This window comes from Manduca sexta, chromosome 25 (assembly GCF_014839805.1).
Source record: "Manduca sexta isolate Smith_Timp_Sample1 chromosome 25, JHU_Msex_v1.0, whole genome shotgun sequence".
Classification (NCBI taxonomy): Eukaryota; Metazoa; Arthropoda; class Insecta; order Lepidoptera; family Sphingidae; genus Manduca; species Manduca sexta.
The window spans coordinates 15,865,438-15,885,279 of NC_051139.1; the positions used below are offsets into that span (position 1 = coordinate 15,865,438).

The 19,842-nt window shown below is 35.0% G+C and overlaps 1 non-coding gene across 1 annotated transcript; it reads right to left on the minus strand.

Moving 5' to 3' along the window:
* Positions 1-10,865: 10,865 nt before the first annotated feature.
* Trnak-uuu lies at positions 10,866-10,938 on the minus strand. The gene has a single exon. It is a non-coding gene; the product is annotated as a tRNA-Lys (tRNA).
* Between the last annotated feature and the right edge of the window lie 8,904 nt (positions 10,939-19,842).

Here is a 19,842-nt window from a genome sequence, read left to right on the forward strand (position 1 = left end):
GAAGTGTAGTGTCTAAGGAGGTTTGAAGTTTTTAATTTGTTCATTATTTGTACCACATAGTAAACAAATTTAAAACTAATACCACACATAATTATTCTATCGTAGACACTGGCATACCATAGAATAATTATGTAATTATATTATTTTATTATATTATGCAATTATATTATGAATAATACTGACAAAAAATAAAGTATATTGATAAGATTTTATGAGGAATATAAAGGATTAGAATGGGTAGTGTTTATCAGGCTTACAGCAATTTTACTAACCATTCGAAACGCAATAGCAGAGCCCACAATTTCCATCAGTAATTTGCTGACATTAGTACGACCTCATCAAGCCTAACTGAACCAACGTATTGAAGCTTTAGTCAAAACTGACTAAATTACGGTTATTACTTACAGACCAGAATAATAGATTACAAATATAATAAACTACATATATACGGGGTAATTTTGACATTGCGTTACTAAATGAAACCACATACTCGTCTTTACCTTTGTAGACATTATGCAAAAATCATCCATTATAATAATAATAATAATATCAGCCCTGTATTATATACTTGCCCACTACTGAGCACGGGCCTCCTCTACTACTGAGAGGGATTAGGCCTTAGTCCACCACGCTGGCCTATTGCGGATTGGTAGACTTCACACACCTTCGAAATTCCTATAGAGAACTTCTCAGATGTGCAGGTTTCCTCACGATGTTTTCCTTCACCGTTAAAACGAACGATAAATTCACAAAGAATACACACATGATTTTTTAGAAAAGTCAGAGGTGTGTGCCCTTGGGATTTGAACCTGCGGACATTCGTATCGGCAGTCCGTTCCACACCCAACTAGGCTATCGCCGCTTTCATCAAATCATCCATTAATAACGAATATTGTCACGAAAAATCCTAGTTTTAATTTTCAAATTTTTTTATTATTTTGTAGTTTAACGCGAATATGGCGTATGCGTGGGTTTATTTCTGACTGAAAGTATCATTTTGCCACTACAACGAATGCTCTTGAGTAGTAATAGTGGCTTTAAGGCGCGTAAAATTAAAATTACTTTTTATTAATATTTATTTTGTTACAATATTACACTTTTTTATTTTACATCTACGACTCAAGTAATTAATTCTAAAGTGTTATTTTCAAGTAAATAAGTACTTGGTTTATACTGCAGAATTAAATACACTGCAGACCGAACGCAAAAGTTTCCTTTGCTTTTTTACGTTAAAACCTAAAGGATTTATTCCGGTGACGAATTTAGAATACCTACCGGCGATTTAAAAGAACCGCCAAAGAATAGAACGTGAGTCACCGCGTCCGCATCCGGTCCGGGACACCGACGTTTTACGATCGTCTTTTGCTCTATTTTTGAATTTTCGGAAACAGACAAGAAATTGATTTTATTTTATCAAGTTCCAGTTCCAGTGTGCTAAATTATATTGTGCACTGAAGCCGGATGGATATATAATACAATTTAATATATTCGAAGAAAAATCGTTTAAAGATAGCAATAGTTTATCCCGGAATACTATTACGCTCCATTATAAATACACTGCTAGACGAGGGAGACATTAGTAGGTGTAATGAGTCAATCTTATACTATACCATTCAACAAACAATATTAATGATTTCTTATGTTTACGCGGATGTTCAATATCGATATAAAACTAGTTTTCGGATTCTTTTGTAATACTCTCCCGACATTTCGAAGACTTTGAAGCCTTCATAGTCACGAGATAGACTGAAGTGTAGTCCGTCCTACAATCGAAAAATCGACGTTCGAAAAATGTATAGTACTCTTTTTATATTAATATTGTGAAATTTTATTTCGATAACCATATTAATTCACGAAAAATTCTAGCAAATACCCCAGCACCAAGCAACATCACGCCGCGGCCATGTTTCAAGATAACCTCCGGCTGTGTCGACGATATCTGATATTTGTATCCACTAAAAGGAGCACAAAAGAAAGCACGTCACTGTGTGTACCAGCATTGTACTACTTATCTAGCCGAATAAATCTTTTGTAAGCAGGCGCGTATTCAGGTTTATGTACGGGGGACAATATGGTGTTAATCCTTTTTATAAGTGCAGGACAAAGTGACCCACTGCGCCGGTTGGTAAGTGGAGTGGCAACAAAATGTTGACTGACGAAAGATGATTAGTTCTCGGCAGTTGACACAATAATGCTGGCCTGTTGGAATCGGATATATACAGGCTGATCCCGGGCCGCAACACACTTACGTGTGCCACTATGGCGGGTTTGAATACCTTGTGTACGGTGGTCGCTATCCGGGCGGATATAAAATATTATACCCTCTCTAGGATCGACAGCGTTTTTAATCGCCTACGCAAAAAGAAGGGTTATATCAGTTTAACACGTGTATCTGTGAATCTGTCTGTATCATCATAACTCCCATTCGAATTAGCAGATTTCAAGCGATTGTTTTAGATTACGTCATGCTCGGTCAATTTAACAAAAAAAAAATTTTTTTTCAGTAAAAGATGACATAATAAAATGTAATCTGACTAAATACCAAGGTAAGAAAATGAATCAGTTTTATTGAAACTATCATTTTTCAATTATTCACGTGGCAATTTATCCATTAAATAAGTTTTATGTTAATTAAAAAGGTCAACACTAACCTATCTTTAACCGGCAAAAAACGTGAGAAATGGATATGTGTGGAGTTAGAGGTATACATTACCCACTACTCTCCATAGTAAAGTAGAAAAGAAAATAATGAAGTAGAGAGGTAATTAACCTCAAGAGTACGTATAAACTGGAAGAGACAGAGGTGAGTTGTCATTATTAAATTACAAGAAAATTTTAACCGTGGCAACAATTTACTGAAAATGTATATTGACATGAGAAACCAGTCGTAGTTATTGTTTTTAGAAACAGAACACCAGTGGCAAATGATGAAATTTTCAAAAGGTAACCCTAGGCATAAAACAAATGCCTTAGTTAATGTATCTCAACTAATTTAACAGAAAACAAAAACTTACGCAAACGTAAATAATCCTAAAGAGAAGCCAATAGGAATCAGGTTGAATGGACGCCTCGCCACTGCAGAACACGAGATGTATTACAATGCTAACTAGCCATTAAGATACGGAACTATACAACAGTTTGGCCATAACCCCCCAATAAACACACTAAATCCGTACCATAAAGCCAGCGCCTCACAGGTGAAGCGAGGCGATAAATATCCCTAAACACCGGAGCGATATAATCACAACAAAACTGGGTTAAAGTGCAAAGCGCTTTAAAATTTCACATACTTTTATAGTTAAGTGTGTCGTACGGACGTCTACTTGAATAAGTAGCTTTGTTAAGTTTAAGCTGCACAGGTTTTTGCGCTCCTTGACAGTGTGGTGGCCATGAGGAGTTACTATGGAGGATATTTACCACACAATAACATAAAACATCAACTGCTAGGTTAAATGAAATCAAAACTGTCTGAGGAATAATCCGTGTTAAAATTTTATGGGGGAATCTGTGTTAAAATTAAACTGCGTTTCGGATTTTATCGCGGTTTTTTATATTTTAGTTTTCTCCCGACGTTTCGAAGACTTTGCAGTCTTCATAGTCACGGGGGGGACTGAGGTGTTGTTCATCCGTATAATCAAAATTATATGTACCTACATTTTCAATTATACAACTTTTTAAATTTTTTGCTGTTGGTGATCCGATGTGATGATGATGAATCGGTGGTTAAAAGTCATTTCGTTAATTATATCGAGGCCATATCATATAGTACTACAAAACTATGGAACCAATGCCACCGACAGCATTTCTGTACAGATACGCCCTGGCGACCTTAAAAAATAGCGTATTCCTACCTAAAAGGCCGACGACGTATCTCCATGCCCCCTTTTTTACGCTGTGAAATCAGTCTCTGTGCCCCTTGGTATTGCAGATGGTTATGGGCGGCGGTGATCACTTACCATCAGGTGAACCGTATGCTCATTTCCCCCTTATAACATGAAAAAAGCTAGAATGTCTTTCAGCAATTGTTAACGCTAAAATAAAACAAAAAAGTATGGGATTGACATAACTTTTTCTTTTTCATAGCAAAAATCCTCTTGGGTCCTTGTCGTGCACATACAATGTAGACGGGGTATATCGGATTTTTACCGACTACAAACCCTATGATGGTCTCTATCAGAACTTTAGAATGATTCCGGGACCTTGAACCGAACACGCCGAAGACACATAACCTATCGATAACTCCATCGCTTAGATGTGTGTAACGTAAGCATTAACGATTGTAAAAAGGCATCTTGACTACGGTCCTAGGAATTTTATTTATCGAACTGAAAATGGAGTCAAATAAGATTTCTCGATTTCTTCTAAAACTATCCTGCATCGATCGAGCCAGTAAAATCATGATAAATCTGTCTACAGAACAACTAAAACAAATTTAAAATTTTTATCACAGAAAAATTATTTACTGTGTCCTAAATATTCTCGTTCAAACATGGTATATCTATTTAATATGCTTTGAAACTATGTTAGATGCAAATTAAATTAACATTTATGTGACAATATTTCTTTTCTTTGGAGAGAATGCATTCTTTGTAATGCATTTTTGCGTCAACATTATTCCTTTGGAATATTCTACATAGATATGGTTAAATTGTTGCTGTAGTAAACGACTTAATGTCTTTTGATATATATTAGAGAACTTTGAATTCAACGTAACGTTTATTTATTTCTTTTTATTTAGAACTAGCTGATCCGACAGACGTTGTGTCTTAACCTCAGTCTTAACTATGAATTTGCAGCACGCATTCTGTCAATCGCTGACAGTTATTTCAAAAATTGATATTTATATAAAATTCATATTTTCGTTAAGTTTTCTTAAATTTTCTAATTTTCCGTGCAATTTCTTGAATTTTTTTCTTTCATAAGAACCTTGTCCTGACAATAACAAATACAACAAAAAAAAGTAGTGAAATCGGTCCAGCCGTTCACGCGTGATGGCGTGACCAAGGGAAATAGGGATTAATTTATATATATATATAGATTAGTAAATTAGGATAATTAACCAGCAGTGGCGAAGAGTGACATTTTCTAAGGAAACCGACATAACATAAAGGTACCACTAATATGCATAAACGCGGTTTGCAAATCGTTCCAATGATAATTAGATTTTACATATGTTAAGAAAGGGAAGCCGATAGGAATCTAGTTATATGGTCACTGTTAGGCAGCATGACAACTTTCATTTTTAAAAACATTAATGACATGCGTCACATAAGATGCGAGTTAGCAAACACCGTGATCAAAATACATGTTTTCTAAACATCGCGTATTGGTAACGCGCATTGATTGTTACCTAAACTAAGAAAAGATGACCAAAGCAATGAGCATAGGCTATTACTACTTACAATTAGTTAGATTTATGTCGAGGTTAATAAAATAAATCACAAGATACTAACGCCTTAAAAACTGGGAAATATTATTTTAATATTTTAACAACTTTATTCGATCGAATAAACGGTTCATAGCAATCGAATTAATCGATATAAAATTGTGTGCGAATTTTTCATAATCGTCAAGCACTTTGTTCCATCAACAAAATTATGTTGTAATTTGATTATTTTATCGATCTACTTCCGGGCTAATTGGCATGGACGTGGTTCGGGCTTGCACACAAAGAATTAGGTTTAAATGATGTGCCAAGAGGTAGTACTATAGAACTTTAGATAGAAGATAGTACTTTTTTTGCTAGGTATGCGGGAGTCCGTGGGGATAGGTGTGAATTATAACTGCAATATTTATTTCTGCCACCATATAGCGAGCTAGCATTCCCGTGTCTATTGAGGAAATTGTAGGTAGTTTAATTTGTGCATTACGAGACTAAACATTAATATCTCAGGGTGACGAACATACTTCAGTACTATTCAAATGTTTATAATGTAAAGTTAGGTAGTTTAGATAAGCAACTAGCGCGTTTTAACTCTTTTGTATCAAAAATGTAGATCCCTGCACATATCGGGCTATACAAGATAGCACAAAGAGAATTCTTAAACACGATGTGGAAATCAATAGACAGAAGTATAGTATTTTAAAGGGAATTAATTGCATTTAAATTCAAGATCCTAGTCTATACCATCCTCTTATAACCTCCTTGTGTATAAATTGTAATAAATAATATCACCTGTGTAATAATCTCTTCCAAAAGTTTCAACATCCCTAACGCTCTAATGGGGTTGCAATGGCGGAGTACGAGCGGCGCTTCAATAATTCGACATTCAGACCATCTGATGTATGTATATGGCATCTCCGAGTTAGCGAATATTTTGTAATGTTTAGAAACAACCAGCAACGTAGGCAGGCCCCGCACGAGATCGACCGACGATCTGGTGAGGGTCACCAGAGTCCGATGGATGAGGGCGACCCAGAACCGGTCCCTGTGGCGCTCAATGGGGGAGGCCTATGTCCAGCAGTGGGCGATTCCCAGCTGAAATGATGATGAGATACAATCAAAAAGTTCTATGATTATATAGAGCGTCTTTGAGAAGATAGTTATACAAAAATGTAGCGCTCGTGCGACCGACGTTATGATACGTGTCGGTCCATCAACTTAGGCCCTTGCAATACGGTACGCCCCAGCACATAATATCGGCCATGTTGAAATAATAAGAAAGGGATATGAGGTTTTGTATTATATCTATACATTTAATACCAACTCCGCAAGGGATTCGCTACAAACGGCTGTAAAGTCCTACCATAACTTACATCGCGATTTCCATACAAATAACACATAACTTTTTAACTTCGCGATTTCTGAGGACGTAGGATGTGAGGCACGGTAGATGGTAAAGGCGTGTGCATAATCGTACGTGAAGCCGTTTAAATTATTATGTTTTTTGCGGCTTCACCCGCGTAAAAGATTTTAAAATATATGTCTCACTTTGTATTCTTCCGCGATAAAAAATTGCTTAAAAATTAATCATGGTCGTCTATCTTTATGGAAAACCATACAATTCAGAGGTTTTTGCGTTTAATTAAAAAAATCCCGTATATGGTTGACGATTTTCTACTTATTACATAATATTTTCACAAAGTACTTTAAAGTGTAAATTATGCGAAGATATTCTACTTATATGTTAGTGGTAGGATATATTTTATATCAGCCCGGATGACGAACACCGTACATAAGGTGGGCGCGTTCCGGGATCAGTCTGTATCTGGTTCCAACAGGCCGGCATAATTGTGTCGACTGTCGAAGGGTAATCATCGCGTCAGTCGACATTCTATTGGACCCCACTCCACTCACCATCAGGTACAGTCACTTTGCTCGTATAAAAAAAAAGAATAAAAATTTAAATATCAAAGCTGATACCATAACAAACCTTAGTCGACGGTAAGGTAGCGGCCTTAAGGCGATACCTCAAGGTCCATTTTCATACATTTTGTTTCACCTTTAATCTGGGTAACTAAACAAGTATTGGCAAGTAAAGAATTTAAATTCACGTCTAGTTAGTGATTAGTTCTCGCAGTTGAAAGAAAAACGTAAAAATAATTAATAATCATGGATATTTCGGCCTTTAAAATTTCGTCATATTAAATTTAGTTACCCAGATTAAAGGTGAAACAAAATGTATGAAAATGGACCTTGAGGTATCGCCTTAATTCAAACGGGTTTGAGTATACGGACAATACATAGGCAAAGTTAGCTACAAAATACATTTCATGCACTAATAGGTTTAACCCTCCAGTATTCGTATTCCATATCGTATTGGAGTGAAGCCCATTCAAATAGTCCATGCGAAAGTGCGTTTGCAGATTCTGTATTTGAGCATAGAACAATCAGTTCAAATACTTTTTTTGCTGTCGAACTAAAATTTTTGAACGAAAACTCTGTGAATACTTCGGATTAGGCGTGTTTTTTGGGAGATTAAATTCCGCGTATGTAGATAGATTTTTGGGTGGAATGATGTTTCAAACGCTGCAGTCTGAGATTTATGAAAATGATTATAGTGGTAAAAATATATCTTCTTTCTATACTTATAAGTTTAATTCGAATAATATTTTCTTGTGTACACGGACAACATTATTTTCGTTTACAATAATAATGTCATTCCTGTAATATATACGGTCCCACTGCTGGGCCTCCTCTACTACTGAGAGGGCTTTGAGAGATGTTCGTTGAAATTTATTATTTTGCATAATATTTTCTCAGAAATATTATAAACAGGTCACAATCTTTAATGTATTAAAACAGTTCATAAACAAAAACCTTCCTAACTTTTGCTTATCGTTATCAGATTAAAAGTTGGATCTTGTTAAAAACAAAAAGAAAAACACATACTTACTAAACAATACAAACACATCTTTACCAAAGAGGCAAAGTTACAGTAATCCCTATGGTACACTGGAGACACTTTGTATTCCATAGCTTAGGACGCGAAAGAATACGACGAAACTCTCAAACTTGAAGGATAAAAAAATCAAGTCTTGCAATTGTGAATCAAGAAAATGAACCTATTGTTTATGGTTAATATTGTTATAAATTTTATCTTAATTTTCCGCTGAAAGGGTAACTTTGTCTTTGGAAATTGTTTCAAACAATGCTGTTATGAGGTTGATTTTTAATATTTCTATATTGTAATGTTGAATATTTCGATTTAAGTTTATTTTTGGACAGAATAATAGAATTCCGAAATCAATATTCTCATAATTTTCAGAGTATTTTAAGGTTACATAACTAGAATAATTCAATCAAAACGTGTTCAAAACTAGACTATGATAATGTTATGCGCTAACTCGATTCTTATCTAAATAAAGGAGAGAATATTATATTATTATTATAATTTGGAGTTATTTCAAAGTCGAGGATCATTAGACATGTATAAATATTTCATTATTTTATTATCGGACCCTGCAGCCAGTACCGGAGGAAACCTGCGAATGGAATACCGGAATCCCTCGGCTTAGCGACTGCAGGGCTCTGGAGGAAAGTTGGGAGGGATATCTGGGAAAGGGGAATGGCAAGGAAGGAAAATAAACTTGCTTAGGATAGGCGGAGGGAAGAAGGCCAGGAAATCTTCGCGAGACCTCGTACGGCTCAATGTATAGTAACAACCATGAGGTATACACACTGGACTACGTGCCTAGGGCCGCGGCTAACGTCCCCCGTGCATGGACATGACATGTGAAGACTGAGCGTACAAGAACTGCCTCCGTGGGTACATGTATCAGTAGCGGAGGGTCCATAAAACCCAATTCTTACCGACTTCCCTTTCTTAATTTATGTAAAATATCATTATTATTAGAACTATTGGGAGACCGCATTCATTCGTATTAGTACTAACCATATGTTGCGTTGGGTCGCTTTGCAGAATATTTCACACTTCACCACTGACATGTATTATAATTTATATACATTTTAAAACAGCTTTAAAGTCATACACACCTAGTTAGTTGAGCGTAAAACCTCGCGAACTCAAGCAAAACCTTTTAAAAGTTCGTAAAAATATAATCAAGTGACGCCACAGACAGCGGCGAAGTTAAATAAAGAACAAAAACAGTATAACTCTGTTAAGACGTACACTTTCCTATGAGAGACCTTCGTAATCCCCTAAAGGGTCGCCTTTTATTATATTATTTTAACTTTAGTGTATATACAAGCTTATATTTTGTGTTTACACGCAGCGTTTTTGAACAAGACAAAGGATTCAACAACAGCGATTTTTTGTGTAAAATGTATAAACTAGAAACATGGGCGCCGGGAGGGTTGCAAGTAGGTGCACGTGCACCCCCAGAAATAAATTACAAAAATATGTCATTGAATAATTCTGCAACAATGGGAATTTTTTATGATAAAGCATTTTCAAAAACCAACGTAATTTGAAAAAAGAACTTAATGATGATATTATGTAGTATAGTACATAGGTGCAGATGCATCTCCATAAAACCAATCTTGGTGGTGCCCATGACTTGAGACAGATCCTAGACAAGATGAAATATAATAGCGTAACAGCATTAGCATGCTAACTATAAGCGACGTAAGCGATAGAATGAAGTAGTAGGATAGTCTTATTATACGGGAACTAAAGTGTAAGGAAAGGATTATGTACTTACAACTTCTATTATTTTCAAATTAAAATCACGCGATAGATAATGCACACACATACACACACAACATCACGCATTTATCTTCTTAAGGGTATGCAGAGGCGCAAACACGGCATCCACTTTTCGTCAAGTGTATCCCGTCCCATTATGTGATAGGGGGCGAGCTTATCGCCATATTATTAGACAATGCACCTCTATAAAATTAATTCGATTTGTAAACAATGTTATTAACAACAACTTAAACTGCTGAGTGTTAGTACAGTTTACGCCGACGTATGTTTACATTAGCCGTTTGTAAAATATTCGAGTAGTTTTGGAATTACTACGCTTTCATAACGATATTAAAGATTGTAATTGATAATACTTTTGTGAAATGAAATAGATTACTTTCACTTTTTGAAGCCTAAATAAGCTTATGTACTTATTTCTTCATATTACTAATAACATTTAAACACAGAATGGATTAACGAAACGCAGAAAAAACAAGAAAAATATTGCAAAATCCTTGAAGAAGGATTGACCCAATTTCACAACGGGATCGAGAGAAGCTAGGATCAGTTATATACATCCCTTAGAATTATAGTTTGAACTAAAGATAATTATTATATAACTCTTTACTTAGAGTAAAGAATTATAAGGCTTTGCAGCACTACACTGGTCATCCTGAAAAATGATGCCTTAAATATTTATATGTGATTACGAATACTCGTATTTTATCCAGAATTGATTCACAATTATTTGCCTGTTAAATATGTAAAAATATATCCCGCCCGGACAGGGACTTGAACCCTGGACCCTTGGATTAAAAGTCCAATGCTCTACCGACTGAGCTATCCGGGCTATAGGAGTATTACCAAAAAATGTTAGCTAAACTGGATTTGAACCATAAAAAAGAATATGATTGCATGCTTGCATTGATGGTTATTCCCTGAGATTAATTCAGCATATGCATGCTCTTCCCTTTATATACCACCAAGTAGATCGGGGTATCAATATTCTACAATATTATGATGTACTCAGGGTAATATGAACTTTATATCAATATTACAGAGTCCACATGTTCTGTAAGTTATTTTAGTGGAGTTGAATGACGAGACGAGCTTGCAGTTTGCGCGATGGTAAGCGATACGACCCATAAACAGTAGAAACACTATCCAACGTCTTGAATTATAAAGTATTGCTTGGTGTTCCACTGCGTTCGCCATCCTGAGACATGAGATTTCAAGCCTTATTATGTCCAGTAGTTAAACTGGCTACAATGTCCTTCAAACCGGAACCGTGAACAGTGATTACACAATACTTCTTTGCGGCAGAAATATACATTGCGTTTGAGTTTACCTACTGTAATTCTTTCTACTACAATTTATCCGACAAAATACTTTATATTCAAGTGATAATATCCGTTAAAAGACTTTGTACGGACAGAGCCACCAGCAAAAGCTAGTATCAAATACGGTCTTGAGAGATCTTGATAATAGTTTTTCATTGGCTGTTAACTACTCCCAGACCGAAGTATTACGACGGTCGAATGTTACATTTACATACGTACAGGTATGAATTTAAGGTATAATTTTGTGGGTGAACCTCCCAATGATAATAAATTTTAATTGCCAATGTATGAGGATATTTTAGTGGCAAATATATGAGAATTTTAAAATATATTGTTTTTATTATTCTATTGTATATTGGATGTACTTATTAATGTATCATAAAATAAAATATACATATTAAGTAATCATTTCATATTAAACATTTAGACCTTTAATTAGTATTTATAAAGTATAAACATTCAGTTTATTGAATATACCGTTAAAGATAATGCCCACTGTTGAAGGAATAGTTCAACAGTGGGAATTATGGCATTATTAAGTTCATTTTCCTATGACTTTGCTCAGGTAGTGATTTAAAATAAAATGACACGGGTGTTCTGTACGCGATTTGTATTTTTACTAATTTAACACAAAAAATACAACGCTTACACATTCACGCTTGTGACTCGGACACTCACCAAATATTACATGGTAATTCTATCACCATAGTAGAAAAGGACATTTCTACATAATTATTTATACCAATTTTTTTTATTAAGATTACGTATTCAACTCTATTTTGAAATATGTTAAATATGTCCTTTTTATTGTACGGGTCTGAATATCAACTTAGATATAGCACTCAGAGTCGAGCATCACATAGCAATCTATCCCACAAATCCAATTAGTGAATAAAGAATCGTAACAATAGTTCGAGAAATTTAAACATTGAACAAATTAGCTCCCATAAAATACCGTTGAGTACATACCTGCCCTCATATACAGAGTTGGTAACGGCTTCAAAGGTCTGAATAATAATTAATTGATCGTACCCATTGTAACCAGCAGCTGAATAGTTTATATAGCTGATAGATTTCTTAAACGTACCGCTCAATTGCGGTCGATATTAATACAATTTGCTACAGAATCTTTGGTTGAATTGAATATCGTTTGATTCTAATGACTCCGATTGTTCTTTTATTATGCATTCGTGATAATATTTAAAGCTTACGTTAGTTAATAAAAAAACAGTAAAATATAACTTACACTTTGTATATTATTAGAAATGAAACGCACGGATTTGTTGTGTGATCAAACCGCCATTTTGGAGCATTACTCTCATTTATTAAAAAAAGAAAAAAAAAGAAAATTATATCGCAATCAATTTATTATGTCTTTATCTTAAAAATTACCCAGTCACAGCTCGGAGTCAGGAAATTGGTGGTGTGATACCCCCGTGCCTCAGAAAGCACGTAAAGCCGTTGGTCCTGCGCCTGATCTCTCTCCAGTCATGTCTCATCGGACTGTGATGCCCCTTCTATGTATTAATATTGTAATCTATGAACTATGTGTTATTTTGTATTTGATCACTTGAGTTAATAATAATAATAATAATTTTTTATTTGCATTATCTTAACCTAGGTACATTTTGTTTTTATTGAAGCACTCCTTTTAAGTATGGCAATACCTGTGTTAGGAGGCCCCGCACTTCCAAAACAGCAATTAAATATAGATTAAGTAATACATAACTAAAACTAAAACAAAAGAAAACTATTTAAAACCAAAAAGGTAAGAATATTTTTTAATTTATTTAGTAGGTATGTTGTGTATTTATTTACAACAATAGAATGTGTGTGTGTGTTCGTGCGTGCGTGTGTGTGTGTGTGTGTGTGTGTGTGCGTGTGTGTGTGTGAGTTACAATAAATAAAGCAGTTTATACACATCATCGGTATCGTTTTATTCATCTAATCTACCATCCTCACAGGACTATGAGAGTGAAGGAAGAGAGACTGCACCTATGTATTGCGCGCACATTTGTGCACTATAATTTCTCCTTCGTACTTGGTTGATCTCTATTGAAATTGGCCGGCGCGGCGCCGTGGCCGAAATTCGGCTAGGAAGAAATCAATCATGTTATTGTCTTTACCCTAAGGGTTAACAGCGTAAGTTATTTAATAACAATAATCTCTTAACCACGCGGTCAACACTTTTTACATATTATACATCTTTTTCTATTGTTACCATAAACTGCTCATAATAGTATTGTAAGCATCCTTTAACCAGGATACCACAATTTCTAATCAACCTGCATCACATTGTGATCAAACAAACATCACTATAAACGATATTTTATATGTTTGGAGTTCTTAGTTCTATGCTATTCAATAAATTCCGTATTAAAATTAAAATTCTACTATCCAAAGATTGTAGTCATTCTTTGATTAACCAACTTCACCATTAAACGTAATAGTTATTAAGGTTCATATATCTTTGCTATTCAATAAAATTCTCTAGTATTCAGTGTCCATCTATGGAATATATTCGCAGTATGCAACGACTGCCTTTGGATTTCAAAATAGTATCGGATCGTCATACCTTATCTCGGATTCGTACGAACTGTGAGTATGCGGGCTTCATTATTCATTCATATTACACATTCATCCATCAAATTTGGATGCGGTATTCAAATATTAAGGCTTAGAATGTGCAGAAATAGTCCGCATTACTTTATTATTGATGCGTCCATTGGATAGATTGTATTTGCAATCTACGTCGGCCTCATTCAATAATGTCTACCTCGGATTTTTTTAAGTAATGGATTGTTAGTAATATATACTTATAACTGACTGCCTCGGTGGCGTAGTTGTATTGCATGTCCGGTACATTAGCGCTCTGAGGTCCTGGGTTCAAATCCCGGGTCGGGCAAAGTGATATTTGGGTTTTTCTGCTCAGTATCAGCCCGGAGTCTGGAATTTGTGCCCGATATGGCGATAGGCTCGCCCCCTATCACATCATGGGACGGAGCATACTTGGCGAAAAGTGGATTCCGTAGTTGCGCCTCTGCATACCCCTTCGGGGATAAATGCGTAATGTTATGTATATACTTATAAATAACTATATATTTAGAAAAAGTAGTACAATCACCAAAAATAAGATATAAACTTGGACATATTGGTAATGAAGGAGAAATCTCTTAATCCTATTCACGCAGATGCAGTGTGATATCATCAATATTATAAGCTGTCTCAGATAAGTAATCAGTGAATGTTTAAACTTTAACTATCTGTAAATTTTTTTTTTATGTAATATTCAAGTATTTTATATTTTATTCGGTTTTTAATCTACAATATTGAGCCAGCCTTATCACATCACATCAAAATCATAGATTATATTTTACAAGTATTACAAATTTGAAAACAATATGTTGTTCCTGCGACATCTAACGCATAGATATGGGCACCGAATATAGCACAAGTATAAATGAATATATCCAGATTATGTTTTTGATATAACAACAACAACAACAATGTCAGCCCTGTATTATATACTTGCCCACTGCTGAGCACGGGCCTCCTCTACTACTGAGAGGGACTAGGCCTTAGTCCACCACGCTGGCCTAGTGCGGATTGGTAGACTTCACACATCTTCGAAATTCCTATAGAGAACTTCTCGGATGTGCAGGTTTCCTCACGATGTTTTCCTTCACCGTTAAAGCGAACGATAAATTCACAAAGAATACACACATGATTTTTTACAAAAGTCAGAGGTGTGTGCCCTTGGGATTTGAACCTGCAGACATTCGTCTTGGCAGACCGTTCCACACCCAACTAGGCTATCGCCGCTATGTTTTTGATATAAGTATTTTCCCAAAAATCATTGTAGTTTCGCTTTAATATTATGATCAAAATTCGGTCAATAAAAATAGTCAACCCCATTAACTGCCAGCTCCATTCTTCCCACATCTGCACCGAATGCGGTCAGACAATGTACCGATCGGGCTGTCTCGGGCACGCCTCAAACAGCCCAGATAGCTTGCATTCCCGATGCACCAGATTTGGGTGCCATCAGCCCGTCTGCATTATTGACGACACGAAACCAGCTCCGACTGTTTACAAACCAAGGCCAAACCGTTTGCAAAGCGGATTCGTAAATTGGAGTGATAAGATTGAGTGGTTGGTTTTTTTGAAGTTTGTCATTTGTTCGAAATTTGAATTTGATTTTTTAAGAAAACCGTTACCGCTGATTAGGATATTTGCCGAGTACAGACGAATAGTCACGAACACCAATGTGTAAACAGCTTATTCGGGCTTATTCGTTATTTATAATTCATAATCATATTTATACCCGAAGTTATTGCATTTTTCGCTAATAGCCTAAATAAGGCATTAAAAATTACAAATGGCTAACGTTCTTAAATATACTAAAATACAATTATAACTGAACTATCGCTTTTTAACACTTACTTTTAACAGTTCACAAAATTTACCTCGCAAAAACAAATATGAGGGACGAAGTTAATTTCCACGCGATAAACAAGCGAAATATACTAAAAGGGTAATAATTTCGCAATCTCATCAGAGCAGGTGAAACCCGCAACTCCGTAACAAAGATATGAAGGATACATCGAAGCCCTTCCACTCTCGCGGATAACACTAATTCCGTAAATGCACACGCAGCTGAATTCTCATCTCTGCGCAAAATATTCAAAGGGGACCGGGAACGTTTTCTTCAGAAATTATCTGCCTTGGCCAGTGTTTCTCAGACTTCAAACAATGTTAGGGCGTTGGCCCCAGCAAAATGGCGCGCTAAAGAACTATGTATTTGACATTGGCGATGATTTCATATAACATTCCTGTTGGCCTCACTTTCGTAACTTATGTAAAATCTAAGTATCATCCATCCTAATTATCAACGATTAGCAGACTGGTTCTATGCATATTATTAGTATATATAAGTTGCGTCGGGTTCCTTTTTAGAAAATTTCGCCCTACTGGTATTCGAAATTAAAAATACTTATAGAAAAAAAAATTGAATATCATACTTCTACGATATGTTATCTTTACTTTTGTTATTTTTGTTTATCATGTGGATATTATTTAATCTTACTTAATGAATAAACAGAGAAAAAAGCAATTAAAATACCGAGCTGAAATATTGACACTTAGCGTGCTGGTATACATTTATTTTCTAATAATAAAATACCCTACGCAAATCAGGTTGGTAATCATATTATATTATTTCACCAAATCGAGAACTGACAGGTCTTATTTGTTGATCATAATATATAAATCTTTAAACAGCTCGTCAATCAGCTATTTAAACAAAGGGACATAAAAAAACAGCGCAAAATATAGGAGGCTTCGATAAAAACTTTGTTAACCATAACAGTCTGTAAATAGTTCTCAGATGGTTTCCTTCCTCGCTCGCACTGAGGACCGTAAAAGATCCCCAAAATGAATAATTTTATGCGTGTATTATACCGGGAACATTTAAAAAGCGAAAGATCACTTCTCACCGCGGAATCGCGCCGTAATTGCGCGGTAGGGAAGAATATTTTTTCCATTTTATTTTAATAATGCTTTTTCATATCTCTCTTTTTTTTCGCTTCGGGATAGACAGAAACGTAAAGGATAACAAAATTAGTCTTCCTGAATAAGGTTGAGGATAAGTAAGATCTTTGTATTTACTTAATAAATTAATTTAAAAAAAGTAAGCTATTCGTTATTCAGGTCACACCACCCTCAAAACTATTTAAATCAACATTAACCACAACTAAGTAAGTATCCGAATAAAAATATTTAGCATTGAAAATATATCACACAAAATGAAATCTCCATTAATTTTTTAATTTCGTAAAAGGTAAAATCGCAAACACGACATTTTATAAAGCGTTGGAAAATAGCGTATCCATTTCAAATATGACTGACCCATGCATTTTTAAAATCGTTTCCTCTTAGGGCATTTATTTAACCAGGTCTGAACTTCTTACAACCATTAGGTAAACGATGTTCCAGAGGCTATCCATAATTCGATCACTTGGGAGTAATTAAGATATTGAACGGTGGTCGGCATGCCATGCATGCGCGGGAAAATCTACATCCATTTACATAAATGAACGTGCATGTTTTTAGTATAATATTTAGGTGGCAATAGTAAAAATTTTCTTTGTTATACTTAATAATATTGTCTCTATAATTTAAGCGCCGGTCAGGTGATTTCTCGCGTTCGTTTCAAAAATCATAATACTGTTTCATGTGTAACCAGAGACCATACCTATATAACCTACATACATACATAACATCACGCATTTATCCCCGAAGGGGTATGCAGAGGCGCAACTAGGGCACCCACTTTTCGCCAAGTATGTTCCGTCCCATGATGTGATAGGGGGCGAAGCCTATCGCCATATCGGGCAAAAATTCCAGACTCCGGGCTGATACTGAGCAGAAAAACCCAAATATCACTTTGCCTGACCCGGGATTCGAACCCAGGACCTCAGAGCGCTATTGTACCGGACATGCAATACAACTACGCCACCGAGGCAGTCACCTATATAACCTATCTTCTTAATTTTCGTTATTAGTTTTAATTGCAAGAAATTGACCACTTTTCTTGAATGAAAAATGTTGTGGAATGTAGAACATGGTATCTTGAAAACACATATTACCTACTTGATATTTATACACTTTCTATAACATCTTGTCCAAAAAAATCAGAACCACAAAGAGATATCCCAGGTACTTACATAGGTAGATAAATATCTGAATACAACAATGCACATAGATACTTTGTTACAACACAAAGTTATGTCGATTGCAATATTACCATAATAATACCATACCCAGGTAATATGATACATTGTTACAAATGGCCACTCCGTAGAAAATGAAAAATTCAAACAACCTCAGGGATTTATTAACATATTTTAATATTGCAAAATTATTATGACAGTATTCTTTCGCTGGCGCCGCTTCTCGTTGAACCCTTTGTAATGGAAATGCAAATAATTTTAATTGGGTCAGGCAAATAAACCGGAGAAATATCCAAACATTTGTATTTTATACGTTTTTATTAGTGATGGTGTACGCAATTATAATTATAATATGTTTAATTTTGAGTACCTACACCGCAACCGCTGTCGCAATTACCAAACGTAAATACTGATTGACATTTCACAAATTTCGCGCTAAAACCAATGACTTAATCTATATTCAAATTAAACTATTTTACGAATTTTATCGCGGTTTTAATATTTTACTTTTCCCCCGACGCGACGTTTCGAAGGCTTTGCAGCCTTCATGGTTAGATACATGGGCGTTAAAACCGCGATAACATTCGTAAAATAGTTTAATTTAAATGTCTAACATTCGCGTAAACTTAATCTATAGGTTATCCTGTATAATTTTATTGAGATAATGATGCATAGACTGACGGATAGAATCAATGTTTAAAATTTAATATGACGAAATTTTAAAGGCAGAAATATCCATGATTATTAATTATTTTTACGTTTTTCTTTCAACTGCGAGAACTAATCACTAACTAGACGTGAATTTAAATTCTTTACTTGCCAATACTTGTTTAGTTACCCAGATTAAAGGTGAAATAAAATGTATGAAAATGGACCTTGAGGTATCGCCTTAATCACTTTATTAATTTGTCAAGAATATTATTCAACCATTCTTCTAAACATAAAATTATTTTACAAGATACGCTGAAACAAGTTCAGACTAAAATATAATATATAACCTAAAACAGCAGTACCTACTCCGAATTATAATTTAAAACTCTTCACTGTCCTCATGCTGACATCAAAATATGTACCTTTATAGTAAAATCACTGGCTACAAGGCTAGATAAACCAGAAAACAATGTGTGCACATTGACGCTTGTTAATAGTAATAGATAGAAAGCCTATAAATAATGGCGGACCTTTGCACACGACAGACTACCATAAAAAAATTGGAATTATTTAGACCAATCAGTCAACCAATGGGTATTCTCGGAATACTTGATTGAAGGATCCAATAACTTGAAAGACCAACATAACTTTTGTGATAATAAACATCAAGGATAGAATTCTGTTCAAAACTATCTATCGATTTGAACCTCTAAGGAACAGCTGCGTAATTTTGGAGAATTCATTTATAATAACTAAGTAATTTATAAGAAGCACTCTTTTGCCTACCAGAGTTCTAAGTAGGTATATAAGTAGTAGGTAGGTAAGTAGGTATCTAGAGAGGACATTTTGAAGATTGTCATACAAAATTTTGCGCTCATGCGACGGTTACTCAATTTACCCTCAAATTGTAAAACACCAAGGTATAATAAATACTTCATATTATTTCCATATCGTATCGATTTGATCGTTTTTAGTGCACATATTGGCATTTTTTCTGTAAATATGTTATTTTTGAATTATTGAATTGATATC